This window comes from Aethalodelphis obliquidens, unplaced genomic scaffold, assembly GCF_003676395.1.
Source record: "Aethalodelphis obliquidens isolate GAN/ISIS:26980383/991018 unplaced genomic scaffold, ASM367639v1 scaffold5, whole genome shotgun sequence".
Lineage (NCBI taxonomy): Eukaryota > Metazoa > Chordata > Mammalia > Artiodactyla > Delphinidae > Aethalodelphis > Aethalodelphis obliquidens.
Genome location: NW_020837949.1, coordinates 42,192,150 through 42,211,690, shown reverse-complemented (window position 1 = coordinate 42,211,690; position 19,541 = coordinate 42,192,150). Strand labels below are relative to the sequence as shown.

Genomic DNA, 19,541 nt, shown 5'->3' with positions numbered 1-19,541 from the left:
AGGCTCCGGACGCGCAGGCTCAGTGGCCATGGCTCATGGACCCAGCCGCTCCGCGGCATGTGGGATCTTCCTAGACCGGGGCATGAACCCGTGTCCCCTGCATCGGCAGGCGGACTCTCAACCACTGCGTCACCAGGGAAGCCCCAAGACAAATATATTTTAACTGATGCCTAAGAATAAGTTTTATTTTTAGTATCATGAAGTTTACTTACAACCTCATGGGAGCAAAGTCATTGACGCCTTCTACCTAGATCAAAGGTATCTTTTTAATTAAACGTTTTATTGAAGTATAGCCAACATTTAAAAATTTGTGCAAATTCTAGATGTACAGTTTGATGAATCATGATAATGGGAACACACCCATGCAACCACCCAGGTTGGACCTAGAAAAATGGGGAAAATTTGGATAAGTAGAAGGTAAAGGGCCAGCCAGGCATGGTAGGTAAAATGAACAACGTTAAGTCTAAGTCCCAAGGTAGGACCTTATGAGGTACACTAGGGAGGCTATAAGAGTGCAGACTTGACAAACATGGATAATTAGGATAAAGAAAGAAAGCGCATTCAGATTCATTCATTATGTGCATTTTAATAGACTTGTCCTGCTGATGCACCCTTTTGTCTGGACCCAACCATATCTATTCCTATTAGGAATATAAAGAGGAGGAATCCAAGAAGTACCAAATCTAAGGTCAACAGCAACTTAGAAAAACGCTGGTTAGTAAGCACACCTATATTTTCTTGTTCTGCCAGGTAAGAGGGACTAAAAGCTGTGACACTCCAGTAGCGATGAGCACACAGTGATTTCTAATACCATTCTCTAATTCAAAAAGCCAGGGTTTATCCAGAGCTGATTCTACGGCTGGGGCAGGAAATATACAAGATGAGCCTGGAGCATCTTGTAGTGCCAGAAATAAGGGAGTTCTTGGGAAGGAAAAACCCCACAGTGATGGGGGTATCTCAAAAGGACTGAGGAGCCAACTGAAAGAGCCCCCATGGCCAAGCTGGAACAACTTGAACAACAACATAAAGTAATGTTGGATCATAATCCACAGTGTAGAATAAATATCCATGAGTCCATATTCATATTAAAATAATTAAATAAATTAATAAGTAGAGAAGAAGAGACAAATCCTCCATACAGAAGAATTCTAAATAAGGTTGGTAGGTATTTCACCCTCAAGGATGTGGATTATAACTTCCCATCTCTTAAGTGTGGGCTGCAGATACTGACTTCCTTCCAAAGAGCACAGTAGGAAAAGGGAGAATAAGCATTTTTCTCTGTGGTAGAGAAAACTGACAAACACTACCTCAGCCAGGTGGTGAAGGTCGGCACCAGTAGTCATAAATCATATTGATAGTATGCACCCTTGATATGATGTGATTAGAACCCCCAAAATACATAACCCCAGAGCAATCATGAGAAAATCATCAGACGAATTCCACTAGAAGGACACTACAAAATCCAAGTTTATCAAAAACAAGGAACGTCTGAGAAACTGTCACAGACAAGAGGAGCCTGAGTAGACATGACAACTGTATTAGTTTCCTAGGCCTGCTACAACAAACAACCACAAAATGAGTGGCTTACCAGAGCAGAGGTTTCTTCTCTCACAGTTTTGGAGTCAAGAGGTCTGAAATCAAGGTGTTGTCAGGGCCATGTTCCCTCTGAAGCCTCTAGGGGAGGATCCTCCCTTACCTCTTCCAGCTTCCGGTAGTCCCAGGCATTCCTTGGGTTGTAGATGCTCCACCCCAATCGCTGCCCCCATCGTCACACGACTATCTTCTCCCTGTGTGTCTTCTCCTCTTCTTATAAGGACACCAGTCATGTTGGATTAGGGGCCCCCCTACTCCAGTATGACTTCATCTTAACACCTTACAGCAGCACCAACCCCATTCCCAAATAAGGTCACCTTCACAGGTACCAGGGATTAGGACTTAGTATCTCCTTTTGTGTGGTACAATTCAACCCAGAAACAATCCTCACAACAACTGTCGTTCCCATTTTACAGATGAGGAGCCAGGGACTCAGAAAGGGAAAGCAACTTGCTCGAGAGCACCTGAGTAGCAGAGTGTCAGAGGCAGGTTTCTAACTCAGGGCTGCCTGGTTCTCAGGCTTGAGCTTCTCCACTACCTTATACAGTCTTTTTCACATTAGACATCCCTTCCTGCGTCTGCCCTCTCTGTTCATTCCCTTTAAATTACAAGGGAGCAAATTGAGGTCTAGAAAGGGGTAGTGATTTTCCCAATGTCAAATAGAGGGGAAAAGGGCAACAAATTTTGATACTGAGACTTTGAATTGATGTATTTCAATTACAAATTCTTATTAAAAATCTTACCACTCAGCCATGTACAGGGAGAGGGAGAAAGAGTAAGAGAGAGAGAGAGAGAGAGAGAGGAAAAAAGCCTTGGGAATTGGTAGGATCTGGATCTGAGGGCCCTGTGTTTACAACAGAAGAGTTGCCTATGGCATTAGGTCTTCAATTGCTTCCACAGTTTTTCCTCCCATGATACTATCTCTGAAAACAGTGACCAGAAGAGAAAAGAACCAAAGAAAAGGAATTCTTATAACAGGTCATCTGTCTTCCATCATCTGTCAAAAAGTTGGTACATTGAGGGTTTCATGGTGTACTTAACAAGGAACCCATGCCATAGGTCCATAGACACATCCTCTGTCTTCTTAGCCTGGGAAAGTTCTGTGCATTTTTCTCTAAGAATGTCAGGGTCATCATCATTGGCACTCACCTTGTGATTGATTTTACAAAGGTCACAGCTATGATGAGAGGCTGGAAATGCAGTCACTTATCCCCCTTCCTTGCTGATGGCCATTGACAAGGCTGGTGTAAAGATGGTGTCATGTGTTGAAAACTGGTCACACAAATATATCAGGTTTTAACTACTGAGACCTGTAAATGTTATAAGGAAAAAGAATCATTGTAGGTATGACTAAAGTAAGGATTTTGACATAGGAAGATTATCCTAGATTATCAGGATGGGCTCTAAATGTGATTACAAGTACCCTTATAAAAGAGCACGGTGAGAGATCACACGTAGAGGAGAGGAAATGTGACCACAGAGGCAGAGACTGACGTAGCTACAAGTCAGAGGCAGAGATTGAAGTAGCCACAAGTCAGGGAAAGCCGGCTGCCACCAGAAGCTGGAAGAGTCAAGGAACAGATTCTCCCCAAAGCGCCGAGAGAGAGCACAGTCCTATGCCTTGTTACCAGCTCACTGATACTGATTTCAGATTTCTCATCTCCAGAACTGTGAGAGAATAAATTTCTGTTCTTTTAAGCCACTGAGTTTTGGGGAATTTGTTACAGCAGCCTCAGGAAACTAATACACGTGGTAAAAGATGGATTCCACTAATAAGTGAGAAAACTCACCCTCCCATGTTCCTGATCTTCTCTGGTTGGTCCAGGTCTTGTCTTGGGTTCATAGTCTGTCCTCCTGGGACCCCACCCCCACCCCCACCAGCTGCCCTAAGCAGTGACTGTCTCCTCTGTCCCAGAGACAACACTTCCTGAGCAGAGGTCTCATGGGCATCCCCTGGGGGTTTCTCATTCATTTTCAGATCTTTCTTAAGCAGGTCTCCCCTTGAGGCACCCTCACCTATGACAAATCTCTGCTTCCTGCCCCCAAGTTGTCCCACTGGTTCTACTTCTGCTCTGCCCTTGGTCATCATGCCCGAAGCACTGAGACCTCATCCCTGTTCCCACATGCTACCCTCATATTTTATCTTTGGCTCCAAGAGATGGTATATTTCTGCATTTCTGTTGTAACATTAATGTTTTCAAACTTCACAGAACTTCTTGGGCCATGGTAAGCTTTCTGGAGAAAATGTTCAATTGAGTAGGGCCACAAGGAGGATAAGTGGGACATGGATAAGAGAATCCAAGGATAGGACAAAGGAAGTGGCACAACCTGATCACTCTAGTGATGAAGAAAAAGTCCGAAAGGAGAGAAGGAGCTGCAAGGCCACCTGCCAGCAGAGTAAAGATGAGCAGCCTCAGGTTCAGTAGAGAGGTCATGGAAAGTGGCTAGGGTAGGCCTATCCTAGCAAGTGGGGTCCAGAGCTGCCCTTTGACATGGTGTCCGGTGCCGCCACACTGAAGGAGGCATTGCTGGGCTGGATGAGGCAAGGTTTGATGAGGTCTCCCCGTCCCACACCACCACCAGCTGTGGTCCCCCTGCAGTAGGTTGAGAAATAACCCTCCAAAGATGTTCAGCTCTCAGTCCTGGAACCTTTTACCTTACAGTATAGGGAACTTTGCAGATATGAGTAAGTTAAGGAGCTCTGGATGGGGAGATTATGCCCAATGTAATCACAAGGGTCATGACAAGAGAGACACAGGAGGCTCAGAGTCTGTAGCAGGAGATGCGATGACAGAAGCAAGAAGCTGGAGTGGAGTGGAATACAGATGGCTTCTAGATTTTGAAAAAGAGAAGGTAATAGATTCTCCTCTGAAGCCTCCAGAAAGAACACAGCCCTGCTAAGATCTTGGTTTTCGCTTTCTGACTTTCAGAACTGTAAAAGAATAGATGTGTGTTGTTTTAAGCCACTAAATCTGATTTAATTTGTTGCAGTGGCTGTAGGGGATGAATACACCTCCATATAGTGCAGGGAGGGTTGATGGGAGCACATGGGGGCTTTGGACATTTTCCAAAACTTCATGGGCCAAGATATGCTGCAAATGGCAACATCCGTACCTTCTGCGGTCCCCAGGCCATCTCTGGGTCGCTCACTCACTTGGTAAAATGCTTTTTATGTTGCCAACAAGGTCATCCACCTAGATGGTGAGGCCAGTGTCCACCCAGAGCCTGTTGGAACCCTCCAGGTTGACAGCATTGTGTATGTTAGCGCCAGTGGGACACAGCCATTCCACCTGTCACCAGGTCTCTTAACTAAAGCGTGACCTGCCTCACCCTGGCACTGTGGGGACAATGGGGTCTGTTCTTTCCTGACTCTCACCCAGAGAGAGGAAAGAGAGCCAGGGAAAGCAAGTTCAGGCAGACCGTGGGATGCAGGGAAGGCACTTCTCCAGGCCCAGTCAGCCTGCCAGGCCAGCACCAGCACCCTGCCAATCGTAGCTGGCATCCCAGATGCTTGCAAATCGAAAGTGAAGAGCTAGGAGACCTCTGGCTGCCAGCAGGCTCCATTTCTCCACTCTGTGTTCCATTTCCTTAATAAAAGCAATTTCAAGCTACCACCCTGCAGAGCATGAGCGTAACCGGCCGAACCCTGGCAGTACCATCCTGATTCTTTCATTTGAAGCACATGTTCATTATAGACTTTCTTTCAAATAAATCATATTACTGGCTCCCAAGAAAATATTCCTCTGGGCTCACATGGCAACCCAGAAAACAATAGCACCACAGCCTCTATGACATGCCAGGTACTCAGGCCTTACTATCAAAAGCTGGAGAGTGCCTGGAATCAGAGCAATGTTCCTACTGTGTTCCTAAAATAATGACCACCGATCTGCAGGCGCATTTTCTGCAGGGAATAGTAATTTGCATGCACCTGCCCTGCTTGAAGGGGGCTGGAACACCACGCTGTAGGACAGCAGGGGGCAGGACAGTGGCTTAGATCCTGGAAAGCTATATAAGGCAGCCTTCCCAGGCGGAGGTGAGCCAGCACCAGAACACAGAACCTTCTGATTCCAATACCAGTACTCTCTCCACCGCCCATTCTGTACCGCCACTGGTAACCTCAATCCTTTTGCTGAAGGCCCCCAAATTCCAACACGCCTCCTAAGGGTAATCTAACTCTCCAATATCTACCTAAGCTCATGTTAGCTTTTTTTTTAACCTAATTTTCTAAATTGATCTAAGGGAGCAGACAGTGATGGGTCCTTTGGCAGGCAGACCTGGGCGGGGCCTCAGTCTCTCGGCCGGCCCAGCCAGAGTTCCTTCTCTTCCACCTCCACTCTGCCTGTAACTGGGTGGGAAATTTAGGCTGAGGTCTTACATCTTCAGGGAAGGGGTGTGAAGCCTCTCTTGGATTCCTATCTTTACACTGAGAGTTGTGGCATCTGCCACTTAACGAAAAGGCACCTTGAGTTCCGTTTGGCTATTGATGCTTGTGTGTAAACCTCTTACCAGGTATTGACACTGGGAGGCCAGTGTAGTTGAGCCCAGAGCCCTTAACAAGTCCTACAGCTCAGGAAATAATGCCATAGGAGGTCATATGGTAGGCCTCGATCAGTAAGTAACTATAATTGAAGGGGAATGAAATCAATTATATATCTTGAGCCGTCCACACATAATTATTTTAAAATCATATCATGGTATTTGGGCATTACTTGAATGACTTGAAAATTGGTCTTGATAAAGCCAGTAAATGCATTTGATTTAGGATTGTGTTGTGGCCAATACTTGTAGGACATGGACAGACCTCTGTGGTAGGCAGAATAATGGCCCCCAAAGATACGCACATCCTAATTTCCAAACCTATGAGTATGTAAGGTTCCAGGGCCAAGAGGAATTAAGGTTACAGGTGGAATTAAGGTTGCTAATCAGATGACCTGAAAAGAGAGAGATCATTGCGGCTTATCTGGATAGACCCATCATAATCACAGGGGTCCTTCAGTGAAAGAGGGAGGCAGCAGAGGGAGAACCCGAGGCATGGCACCTGAGAACTTGGCCTGACATTGCTGAAGAAAGAGGGCAGGAGGAACAAGTTACGAAATGTGAGTGGCCTCTAGAAGCTGGAAAAGGCAAGGACATGTTTTCTCCCTTAGAACCTCCAGAAGGAACGTAGCCCTGCTGACACCTTGATTTTAGCCCAGGGAGACCCATTCAGATTTCTGACCTCCAGAACTATAATATCATAAATGTGTGTTGTTTTAAGCCACGGTGTTTGTGGAAATTTGTTACAGTAGCAATAGGAAACCCTCTCAACCTGAGTTTCTCAACTTCAGAGCTACTGACATTTGGGGCTGGAAAATTCTGTGTTGTGGGGCTGTCTTGTGAACTGTGGGATATTTTGTAGGATCCCTCACCTCTACCCACTAGATGTCAGTGGAAGGTCCCTCCCCAAGTTACAACAACCAAGAATGTCTTCAGACATTGCTTTGAGGGGGAAAGAAAGGGAGAAAATCACCCCTGGTTCAGTACCTCTGCTCTGAACTCACCATGGTTGTCCATTTTAATATGCACTTGCCCTCACACACATGGGATTCTAGTCACTGACCTTTCCTATGTGGATGCTTCTGGATGAGGTCTTTGATGCCAATTGAAAATTAAGTACCACACAAAATCGGCATTAGTCTCTGATGCCTCAGAGTAAGTTTCTATCATTTCAACCAAGCTGGTTTAATGGTGACAGAGAAAAAGGAATCTGAACATGCTATTAAGTAAAGAGAACTGATATCTAAATGGATGCAAGACAAACTCTGCCCACTCCATGCAATGCTCTTTATCATTTAAGCTGGGCTGCAGCATGAACATGAGTAAGATGTGATTTCTGCTCTTAGGACCTCATTGTCTCATAAGGGAGACTCATGTGCAATTAAAAAAACCCAAACTCTCAGTAGAGATTAAAAGGACTGTACACACACCATGGTCATATATTTTGAATCAAGAATCCATGGTCTGGACACAAGCTGTGAGAAAGTATAACAATAGGACCAAATATTTGAAATCAAGACTGTCTCAGAAAATGTGCCCATGCCACCTATAAGAGGCATATGCAGCAACATGGATGGACCTGGAGATTAGCATACAAAGTGAAGTAAGTCAGACAGAGAGAGACAAATATCATGTGATACTGCTTATATGTGGAATCTAAACCAAATGATACAAATTAACTGATATGCAAAACAGAAATAGACCCACAGACATAGAAAACAAACTCATGGTTACCAAAGGGGAAAGGCGGTGGGGGGAGGGAGGGATAAATTATGAGGTTGGGATTAACATATACACACTACTGTATATAAAATAGATAACCAATAAGGACCTACTATACAGCACATGGAACTATACCCAATATTTTGTAATAACCTACAAGGGAAAAGAATCTGAAAAAGAACATATACATATATACATATATATATATATAGAGAGAGAGAGAGAGAGAGAGAAAGAGAGAGAGAGAGAGAGAGAGAGGGAGAGAGAGAGAGAGAGAGAGAGAGAGAGAGAGGGAGATCATATATGTATATATATATCTGAATCACTTTGCTGTACACCTGAAAGAACACAACATTGTGAATCAACTATACTTCAGTAAAAAAATAAAATTAATTAAAAATAATTTTTAAAGAGGCATATGCAAATTGCTACGGGAAGCTTCCAGAGCAGAGATTCACATGGGCAAAGAGGAGGAGGAGGAGGGGACCACAACCCAAGCAGGAGAAACACGTGCAGAAAGAGGCAGGACAGGAAAGCATATGGCCCACTATGTAGAGTTAATCAGCAATTCCAGATAGATGTGGCTGTTTAAAGATAATTCCAAACATGCATAATACTAAGGTTTAAAAAAAATAGATGTAAGAAGAATAATTTTTATTTAAAAATACATAATCTGTCAAGAAATTTTTCAAGGGTAGGTGCTAAGGATTTAACCTAGATTCTCCTCTCTCCCTAATCACCCATGGTGTAACCCTATGCGAGGTACTTCTCTGTACCTCTGTTTCCACATCTGTAGCCTGGGAATAATAATGTCTACCCTGAGGTGCACTGAAGGAGTCGTATATCTAGACTAAGTGCTTTATAATTGTTCCTATTAATATCACGGAAAGTGTTATTGCCAACAGTGCTTAAATAATAGATAGGCTGCAGTTCACCTGCAGGACTCCTTGCTACAGGGCAGAGTGTTGGGTTTGACCCCATCAGGGCACATGCTGCTGGGGGAGAGACTCAGGACTGGGGAGAGCAGCCACGGCGCGGGGCACTCCAGGACCAGGCACCTGCAGGGGAGGTGTGGGGGAAGATCCAAGCCTTCTGAACCAGAGAAGGATGACTGTGTTTACGACCTCACCTGTGTGCCACATGGTCTCACACGTGTCCCTGCAAGCACTGCACAAGAGCCCTTATACAGAACAGTCACGGAGGACTTCTCAATCTGCTGTCCAGATGGACATTAGGGAGCGGTGGGGCCCCTGGTGAACTTGAGGGGCAGACGTCTTTGGAAAGAGAGAGTCACCCCTCAGTTCCAGCCAATCGGTGTTATGAACATTTTAGCAGATCTCATTTTTAATTAAGAGAAGCTGGAAATCAGAAATTTCAGGGGGGAACTTCCTATGTTTTAAAAAGACAGCTCATTGGTCTGTAAGACAGATTCAGACTACAGACCACCCCTGTGAGACCCCAGGTTAGAGGCTTATGAAATTACGTTTCTTGCCATGTCTTCTGATGTCAGAATACCACCGGCAAGAAGTCTGGGTACTTTTTTTGTAAGACCCTGATGAGCCCCAGAGGAAGAAATTATTTCTGAGTTTCTCTGGAAGAATCTATATATTGATTAAAGTAGTATTACTACCTTAACACCATTTTACTGCTACTTTTACTGCCTCAGCTGGCAGCTCGCCAAACCCTTCAATGCCAGGAGGCTGGGAGTCATTTGCTATCTTCTCCTGGTCCTCACAGCCAGGTCCTAGAGAATGGATCACTTCAGTGTCTTGTAGATCCATCACTTCCACTGACACTTCAGGTTATGCCATCCTGTTGCTGAAGCCCTGCTGATGTTTCCTAAAAGATCCTCATGCATCCACCTGACCAGGTCCTCCTGCACACTCCACTCTGCAGTTACCATCCAAAGTATACATTGTCTGAGCTTGTGTCATGGCCTCACTTGGAACTACTCCAAGGTACCAGCATCAGCAAGTCAAAATCTGAGCTCCTTGGCATTACATACATGTCCAGGGAGTGCTGAATATATACATGTGTCTGAGTGTTGGGGGCAAAGGAAGCTGGGAATATCAGGTAGAGGCCATATTATAAAGAACCTGGAATGTCATGCTGAGGAGTTGGGCTGCATTATATAAGCAATGCAGAGCTAGGGATGGTTTGAAGAGAAAAGAACCTTGTCTGGTCTAAATTTTATAAATCTCAACACTGTTTGCTTCCTTTATAGCGCTTATCACAGTTTGTAATTATTTCATTGACTTGTTTATTTTTTTTCCATATCTCCCATTAAACTTCCAACTATGAGAGGAAAGGAACCATGTGTGTTTTGTTCACATTTATTTCTCTTCTACCCTGTAAGTGCCTGGAATATAGTAGGAATTCAATAAAAAGTTGTTGAATAAATGAGTAAATGAATGATGACTGCAGGAATGAATGAGTAGAAAGAGCACAAAATTAACCATGGCTTCCATCCAACCCATACCTCACCATTGCTATTTATATAAAGACCTTTCAGAAATATGTCAAGATAAGCTGTGTATCACAGTGAAGTTTTGTAATGCAGGATAGAGCAGCAGTGACTGGACATTAATGGTGTGCATTTTTATTGAATATCCGCACAATGTAGAGCAGCAAGTAGTAAGTGATTAAAGGAGTAAGACTTTCAAAAGTGCATACATGCCATAATTAATTGAAAAATCTGCTCACTGTTACTAGGAGCATAAATGCCAAGATTTGGTATTCAACTTGTTCTGTAAGCATGAAATATCAAGAGACGTAGCAACAGACTTTATTCAGGTATGCCTTCTTTTAATTCAAATCGATCAAGCTCTTTAACAATTTGGATATATGCTGAAATGCTATCAGGGGTCTTCTTCGGGCAGTGAGATTTTCTCAATTTTGCAAATTTTCAGTTATAAGCATGCATTACTTTAAAAAATCAGAAAAACAGGATAAACAACAAGGTCCTACTGTATGGCACAGGGAACTATATTCAATATCCTGTGATAAACCACAATGGAAAAGAATATAAAAAAGAATGTATATATGTGTATAACTGAGTCACTTTGCTGTACAGCAGAAATCAACACAACATTGTAAATCAACTATATGTCAATTTAAAAAATTCAGAAAAATAAAACCTTAAGAAATGCTTCCTAAGAAGGGAATCAATTTACTGTGTGTTGTCTTAAGCCCTATAATTGATATTTTTCAAATCCTTTCTATATTCATTTTGATCCTTACAATCATGAATTTTTAGAGTAGGTGGAAATCTTGTAAGATCATCTCATATAGCTCTCCCATGTTTCATGGGTAAAATTTTGACTACCCACTCCCTCCCTTCCCCACTGCATGTAATTCTAATAAAACTGTCAATCATGGGGATGGGTAGGGTTGGAGGGGAGTGTGGAGATGCTGAGAAACAAGATCCAAACTAAACAACCAGAGAGTAATTTAAATCATTTCTCTAGAAACAATAATTAATCTGGCAGTGTTCACATGACTTAAATGGCCATTCAGATTACTTCTGCTGGGGAGAGGATTATTCTCTCTGTGTTGGCCCTCGAGTTAAGGAAAGGTGTGGATCTAGAATGGCCATTCATATCTTGAATGACAGATGTGCTTGGCCCAACTCCTCGGACTTCCCAGAAAAGTAGTAAGCCAATAAATGACTTTTTTTGCTGAAGGTTGGAATTTATTTTCTGTCACATACATCAGACAGAAATCTTAATAAATAACCACCCATTACTAATGCCATTTGTCCACTTTATTGCATTTATTTTATTTTTTAAAGAAAGGCACACTGCCACATGCAGCACCACATTTGGATGTATCTGCAATCTTGGAAGCTTGACTACCCTACGTTTTCCTGCAGATGGACCTGGAGAGCTTGATTGGAGGTTCTAGCAGGGGAGTGCAGCTACTCATGTAGCCTTGACTAAAGGCTGGTTCTCCTCTATAAGTGAAGGTTGTCCTCTTCAACTAAGTGTGCAGCTTTGGGAGGGATGCTTGTGGAGCAGTGAGGGAAGAAGGGGACACCTGCCTAGCCAGCCAGATCAGCCAAATCAACCCTCGTGATCAGTGGGGTGACAGATGTCACAGTCAGATTGCCCTCACATTCTGTCCCCTTTATTAAGGCCTCCAAGACGAGGATTCCAAAATATCCCTGAGTCTCCTATCTCTATGATTTTTTCCCTAATAGTCATAGAAAAAAACATTTGCTTATGTTGAACTTAAACTTTCTGCTACAATTTTAAGTTAAAAACTTTTGCTTCTACCTGAGATAGAGTGAAAGGAACTGGATTTACTCTCCTACTGAAATAACAACAAAGACATAATATATGAAAAAAAGATTTTTAAGTCACTGGATATTAGGCAATGACGGACAGTGATCCCAGAGATAGCTAACTAATGAGGTGAGCCCTAGAATTGCCTCAGATTACAGCCTTGAGAGAGTTTACAGTCTGCAGCCTATGAAGGGGGAAGTCAGAAAGAGGATCATGGACTCCCTGAACGGAGAGTCTGGGGAGGTGAAGGGAGCTTGAGCTTGCAAGACAGAGTACCAAAAAGGAGAGAATTGCTCAGACGGTGATCTGTAGAGGTTCCCTGGGTATTCAGCACAGTACTGATAAGCATAGACACTTAAGGAAACTACCCAATGCTGGGGGCAAACCATCTTGAAGGATTAGAGAACAGTGCCCAGTGCTCACACGGGACTGTGAATAGTGACTGTTTCTACCAGCCAGAGAGAAAAACACATAATTCATACACATTGGGTAGAGTACCCAGGAAAATCGTGTAGTAGAGAATAAATGGTCCTAGACTGAGCACAGCTCTGAACCCACCTAAAAAAATCATAAAAGCAAGACATATAAGATCTGTTTCAAAGTAACTTAATTGCATCACAGAACAAAGTTCAAGGATATTTATAGGAATATAAAAATAATCAGCACCAAACAGGATGAAATTCACAATGTTTGGCATAATCAAAGATCTTCAGATATGCAAAGAAGCAAGAAATCATGACCCATGATGAGAAGATTAATCTATCAATAGAAACTGACCCCAAACTAACACAGATAGTAGAACAAGCAGAGAAGGACATTAAATCATTTATTAAAATGTATTTTACCCAATATGCTCAAAAGTTCTGGAGAGACATGGAAATATTTTTTAAAGACCCACATAGAAATTCAGGGCATGAAAACTATAATGTCTAAGATGTAAAGTACACTGAATGGTATTCACAGCAGATTAGACATTTCAGGGAGGAAGATTAGTGAACTTAAAGGCACAGCAATAGAAACCATCTGAAATGAAACACAGAGAGTAAAAAGAATCCCTCCCTCCTGCCCCCCACCCCCCCAAAAAAATCGGTAAGCTGCAGGACAATTACAGGCAGCCTAAAATGTAAGTAGCTGGAGTCTCCAAAAGAGACAACAGAGAAAGGGGTATGGACAGAAAATTTATTTGAAGAACTAATGGCTTAAAATTTTCCAAATTTGATGACTACTATAAACCCATGGATCAAAGAAAGCTCAATGAAGCCCAAGGTCAAGAAACATGAAGAAAACTATACCAAGACCCATCCCAATCAAATTGCTAAGAAGCAAGTGAGAAAGGGCAAATTTTAAAAGCAACCAGAGAATTCTGACATATTACATATGGAGGAATAAAAATAAGAATTACAGCAGATTTCTTCTTGGAGATGGTGAAAGCAGGAAGATGGTGCAGCAACATCTTTAAAGTACTGAAAGAAAAAACTGTCTACCTAGAATTCTTCACTCTGTAAAACTATATTTCAAAACAAAGGAAAAATAAGACCATTTCGGTCATACAGAAGCTGAAAGAATACCTCACCAGCAGACCTGCACCACAGGAAGTGTGAAGGAAGTCCTTCCTGTAGAAGGAAAATGATACCAGGTGGAAATCCTGAGCTACACAAAGGCATGAAGAGCAAACATGGAACTGAGCAAACATGTAAGATTTTTTTTCTTATTATTTAAATTTCAAGTCATTCTACCTTTAATTGGTCCTCCATGACCTCCAACTCTTCATTAAAGCCCTTTATATAAGTGAATATCAGTCAACTTGCCTTTTATCCAGCTCTCCGATTTTTATTCTCATGGGACTCACTTTCTTTACCTTCAGGACTGGTGCTGCTCTTCTTTACACTCCTCTAGCGTCTCTCCACCTTCCTGAACTGTGTAACTAAATGTCCAGAACAAGTTTCATTTAGTACCAATAAAGTCATAAGTGGCTTGACTGCCACCTCCTCCACTAAAGGGCTTTAAATTGCTTATGAGAACTTGCAGGTTATCCTTGTCCTGGAAAGTCATTGTGCATATTGGCATATTAAAGGTTCTGAGAAGGTTATTACTGAAGTGTTCTAAGTCATTTATTCCAGCATTTCCCCAACTTATGGACACATAGGACCCTAGGAACACCATTTGAAAATTATTGTTCCCATTCAACATCCTCATTTTATAGGTGAGAAAAAGTTCAGAGAAGTAATTTGCCCAATAACACACATAATGTTAGTGTCAAAGTGGAAACTAACACTTAAGTCTTCCAGAATAAGTCCAGTGTTCTTTCCTCAGCATTCACTCAGAAATCTTGGAATTCTTGAAACTTTCCTTAGGAACTTCCTATCCTTCTATAACCAAGCAGGGTCCTATGGGGCCTGGGACAGACCCCTCCCCCATATCCTCTGCTTTAGTTCCTCTCTGAAGTACCTAGATAACAGTATCTGATGCACATTTCCTGAGTTGTTTTACAGATGCTAAAACCTCTGCCACGTGGAAGAAGTAAACCACTTGAAAATCAGGGAGCACATAGGCCCCAGGCCTACTGGTACCTGAGGACTGAGAACCTAACCCCTGTGACACCACCTGACACCACCGTTACCTCACCACCAACCAATTAGACAACTGTGCGCAAGCTAATCACATACCCTGCAACTCGCCTCCCTCACTTTGCCTTTAAAAATACCTCCCTGAAACCCCTCGAGGAGCTCGGGTCTTTTGAGCATGAGTTGTCCTGGACTTCACATCTGGCACCTTAGGATAAATGCTGCACTTTCTTTCACCACAACCCAGTGTCAGTAGGTTGGCTGTATTATGCCAGCAAGTGGACCCAGGTTTGGTTCGGTAACACCTCCAAAACCAATTTCACAGCTTATAACTTTGCCTTTCACTCCAAAGGATTTTTCCCAGCATAAAACTCTACAACTCTAGGAGTCAGTGGATGCCTGGGCATTTGGTTAGGAATCAAATTTTCAGATCATAAGCCTCTGCAGGGAGTGCAAGGTCGTTGTGAAAATACCATGTGAAAAGGCAATGCTGTGCGTTCTCCAAGGTGGCAATTCTACTTGGAATTAGCAGCCATTTCTCTGTCATCACTTAGTCATTTTCCTGTTCATCTCAGAAGGCATCCCTAGCTCTGCAGGGAGTGACAGATGCTGTGCTGAGCAGAGCTCCCGGCCCATCCATCTCAACCAGCCAGGCCCACTTTAAGCAAAGGCTGAGTGAAAGGGGCAGATGTGGGAGCCAGACTATTTTGACAGGAGATTGATTTTCTCCTCCCTTCCCCCACAAAGCTTTTTTTTCTCTCCTTATGTTTGGATGAATTATTCCTACTCTCAATGAACAGCAAAGAGGAACAGCAAAAAATTATTCTGGGGGGGTTGGGGAGACATCTGGGAGGAAAAGCACAAAAAGAAAACCTCAGAGGTTTACAGTATTAAGAATGGTTAGGGCTTCCCTGGTGGTGCAGTGGTTGAGAGTCCGCCTGCCGATGCAGGGGACACAGGTTCGTGCCCCGGTCTGGGAAGATCCCACGTGCCGCAGAGCGGCTAGGCCCGTGAGCCATGGCCGCTGAGCCTGCGCGTCCGGAGCCTGTGCTCCACAAAGGGAGAGGCTACAACAGTGAGAGGCCCATGTACCGCAAAAAAAAAAAAGAATGGTTAGTGATCAGTTCCACCCTGATTTGCTCATCTGTGCTCAGCACTATGATTAAGGGAAGGGAAACGGAGGGAGAATTTTTTTGTTTATAATTTATTTTATTTTATTTATTTATTTTTGGCTGCATCAGGTCTTCGTTGTTGCTCATGGGCTTTCTCTAATTGCGGCGAGCAGGGGCTACTATTCGTTGCACTGTGTGGGCTTCTCATTGTGGTGGCTTCTCTTATTTCAGAGCATGGGCTCAGGGGCATGTAGGCTTCAGTAGTTGTGGCACGTGGGCTCAGTAGTTGTGGCGCACAGGCTTAGTTGCTCTGCAGCATGTGGGATCTTCCCGGACCAGGGATCGAACCTATGTGCCCTGCACTGGCAGGCGGATTCTTAACTACTGCGCCACCAAGGAAGTCCCAGAGGAAGAAAGTTTTTAAGGTGTCTGCTATTTAAGCTTGATAGGGAATTCTTTTCAAAGAGATTCCTGATCCTCTGGTTGGGAAAAATAACCTAACAGAAATGTTTGGTTATGAATGAGAAGCCCCCTGGGAATAGATAACCTCGATAAGAAGGTTAGAGAGAAAAGAATTGAAATCAGGATCTCAAAGAGATATTAGCACTGCCATGTTCACTGCGTTCATAATAACCAACTTGTGGAAACAACCTAAATGTCTATCAACAAATGAATGGATTTAGAAAATGTGGTATATACATACCATGGAATATTATTCGGCCTTTTTAAAAAGGAGGAAATCGTGCTATATGTGACAACATGGATGGACCTTGAAGACATTATGCTAAGTGAAATAAACCAGTCACAGGCCCAATACTGCATGATTCTACTTATATCAGGTATCTAAAATAGTCAAACTCATAGAAGCAAAGAATAGAATGGTGGTTGCCATGGGCTTGTGGGAGGGGAAGATGGGGAATTACTAACCAACACGTATAAGTTTCACTTAACCAAGATGAAAAAGTTCTAGAGAACTGCTGTACAACATTGTGCCTACTGTTAACAATACTCTATTATACTCTTAAAATTTGTTAGGAAGGCAGATCTCATGTTAAGTGTTCTTACCGCAATTGTTTTAAAAAAGGGTTAGGCAAGGAGGAGATAAATTGCTCTGCGCAATGAAGGGGAACTTACGATTTGACCAGAGGGGGCTCACTAGTGGCTGGAAGTGGGGGGCTGTTGACCAGAGGAGGAAGGAGAGTGAAACAGAGCAAGGACAGCATCCAGCAGCCCGGCAGAGGGCTGGGCCAAGGGAGGAAGCCTAGCCAGTGAAACATTTCCCGAGGTCTTAATGGGAGCACAATGGCAGCACCACCACCCAGGCCCTCCTTTCACCCCAGACCTCAGGGCAAGTGTGTGATGTAGTGGCTCTGGTGTCTGGCCAGCCGTGTCCAGGGGCTTAAAGGAAAAGAGCTGCCTGCTGAGTTCAGGGTGAGGAGGAAAGAACAGTGATAGGAAAGAAGATGAAAGAAGGTGTTGGTGTGATTGACAGGCCAGCGAGGTGAAACAGCAGCAGGTGGGAAGAGATCCCTAGATCATTTTTATTCTTATGTTAAATGGAAGACTGAGCACAGAGCAGTAACTTGGTCACAAAAATTAGATCTCATTTAAACCTCACACCCAGGCTATGAAGAATCATTATTCCTACTTTACGGACTTGAAAACAGAAATTTACAAAGGTTAATGTGCTGCCTAAGATCCCTTAGCCTTTTCCAGAGAATGGCAAAGCCAGGCTGCATGCCCTGATCTGACCCTCAGCAGCACATGTGCTCCTAACCAGTGTGCTTGGGATAAAACTTGCACGTCCCTGAACTTAATTCTGGCTCTCCTTGACAGCAGGGAGTGTGACTTATTTATTCTATGATGATTTCCCAGTGCCTGGCATACAGCAGGTACTCAACATATGCACGTTAAACTGTAACAAAAAATGAAACTAAATCCTACAATTTCTGTCATGGAGAATATTCTCCAGATACTCAGAAGTTAATTAGTTTGCCTGAGATCACATAGCTAAAACGTGACCCAGATCTGCCTCAAGTAAACACTTCCTGAGGACCTTCAGCCAACCTCCCAGTGGCCCTCTGGGGGCACCACAAAGCCCCCCAGCCTGCCACGCCTGTGCTCCCGGCCAAGCTAAAAGGTCCCAGCGCTGGGGTGAGTTGGCTTTTGCATAGCACCTCCTTGGGTAGGGAGTGTCTCGCCAATTCTTTACCACCCAGGGTAAGATTCCAAGTCAGGGGGAAACAGCAAGCAATGGGAGGCTGGGTGAAGGGAGAAATCAATAAAGGAGGCTATCGTGCATTAAAAAAAAAAAAAAGCTTTGCACACAGACTATGAATGATAAGGCCTCCTGACTTCAGGAAATTGATTCTTGGCAGAAATCTTTGCTCAGCATGATTCTTCTGTTACCATAGGGATCTTTTGGTGCTAAAAAAAGGTCTTTGTGTCTGGAGTAAACAGGGAACCACAATAATCATTTGCACAAATGCAAAGTGAATGTTTAGTCACCTGGAACCAGAAATAAATTCTGTATGAGTATCAAAAACACGAAGCAAGGGGCACGAAGACACACTTAACTAGAAACCCCAATGTGCCCTTGTGTGTGCCAGTGCACACAGGAGTCTCTTTCACTCGCCAGTGTGGTGCCTTCCTGCCTGGGTGTGGGGAGGCTGATGAGGCCACATCATTTCAGCCTCCTTATCCACTGCCATCATGGGTAGGAGGCAAAGGAGGGAACGGGCATTTATTACACTTTGACTGCAAAACTTTTACATACAATACCTCATGTAATCTACATAACAGCCATGTGAGACTGGCATTATTTCTTATCCCCACTTTACCCAGGGGGAAATTGGGCTTTCCAGAGGTAACTGACTCGGTGCTTGTAGAGCTAAGTGTCAGAGTCTGGATTCCAACCCCATTAACTGTGTTCCCAAGGCCAAGGCCGTGTTCTTCCTACCACACCAAGGTGAATGGGGTGCCTCGGGCTAGGCCCTGGGGAGCAACTTTCTAATTTCAGCTTTACTACTGAGTACTAGCCCCAACTGGGGCAAGTCACTTCCCCTCTCACAGCCTCAGCTTCTCCATTTATAAAAAGATGTCAACTTCAACCTTGCCAGCAAACACTTTCTTCTAACAGCCTGTGGTTTTGGAACCCAGCAGAACCTTGTGCCCCCAGCCCCCTCAAGTACAATACAAAGACCGCTCCATGTCTCCTGTTTCTTGTTTGTAGATAAGCTGAAATCTCCCACGCCTCCCTGATTCAAAAAAAAGCAGGCTTAAGCAGTTAAGGATTAGGACAGTAGAGTCACAGACCCACTGTCTGATTCAGTTGTTTTACAGGTACTGTAACCACCCTCAGCAGGAAACCCCCTTTGCTTTGTCATTTTTTTTTATATGATTTTTCAAAACATCCTTATTGGAGTATAACTGCTTTACAATGTTGTGTTAGTTTCTGCTTTATAACAAAGTGAATCAGCTATATGTATACATATATCCTCGCATCCCCTCCCTCTTGCGTCTCCCTCCCGTCCTCCTTATCCCACCGCACTAGGTGGTCACAAAGCACCAAGCTGATCTTCCTGTGCTATGGTGGCTGCTTCCCACTGGCTATCTATTTTACATTTGGTAGTGTATATATGTCAAGGCCGCTCGCTCACTTCATCCCAGCTTCCCCCTCCCCCTCCCCATGTCCTCAAATCCATTCCCTATGTCTTTTTTTTTTTTTTTTT

The 19,541-nt window shown here is 43.6% G+C and overlaps 1 long non-coding RNA gene across 1 annotated transcript in view; it reads right to left on the bottom strand.

The window, feature by feature from the left end:
* LOC113618238 (uncharacterized) overlaps positions 1-19,541 on the bottom strand; it is a 154,691-nt gene that overhangs the window by 124,914 nt on the left and 10,236 nt on the right. The window contains exon 2 of the long non-coding RNA XR_003431938.1: positions 2,743-2,903. This is a non-coding gene — a long non-coding RNA (uncharacterized LOC113618238). The remainder of the gene's footprint in view (positions 1-2,742; positions 2,904-19,541) is intronic.